The sequence below is a fragment of the Octopus bimaculoides genome, chromosome 3 (genome assembly GCF_001194135.2).
Source record: "Octopus bimaculoides isolate UCB-OBI-ISO-001 chromosome 3, ASM119413v2, whole genome shotgun sequence".
NCBI lineage: Eukaryota > Metazoa > Mollusca > Cephalopoda > Octopoda > Octopodidae > Octopus > Octopus bimaculoides.
Window position 1 is genome coordinate 10,397,168 of NC_068983.1, and position 792 is coordinate 10,397,959.

Consider the following 792-nt stretch of genomic DNA (forward strand, 5'->3'; position numbering starts at 1 on the left):
TTCCTTCTCTTTTCATTTGTCTACAGGTTCAGTTTGTCAACCTGAAACAGCTTATTTTAATTAATTAATATTCTTCATTACCTAAACAGTGGCTGTCTTGTAATTCACTAAATTATATTACTCAAAATTCATTACTCTCCTCCTTGCTCCAAATATAGGTAGATATTGGTAATGTTAGTTAGACACCTTAATAATTAATGAAAAACAAACTATATATAATCTTATACAAATAGGGAAAATATACATAATACATGTAGCTGATGATTCATTCCATTGCATCTTTGTTCCTTGCCTTTGTGGTCACTTGACGAACACATGGAAACAAGAAACTCTGAGTAGTACCTAGATGTATCATCAGCTAAAAATGAACTACAAACAAACACTTCACCAACACACTAATTTAGAAATGCAAATTAGAAAGACTTCTCTCTAAGTATAGCAGAGCTACATTGTTTCATGTGCAGCATTCACTCAGACAGCATGAAAGAGCAAGACTTGCATGAAACACCAAGTAGCGAAATTTATACAAAAACATGTACACACAAACATATATATATATATATATATATATATATATGAGAGAGGGTATTTAATACAGTAAATTGTGTAATTCTCTAAAATAAAATATTAAAGGAAAGTTTTAAATCTAAGCTTATATAACCAGTTTTCTTTGTTCCTCAGAAGACTGCTCTAGTATATTTTGTGTTTCACATACAACTGGTATTTTTATGAGGGAAAAAAAGAGTACTGGTAATTGAACAAAATATAAGGTTCTTATATATACATATATTT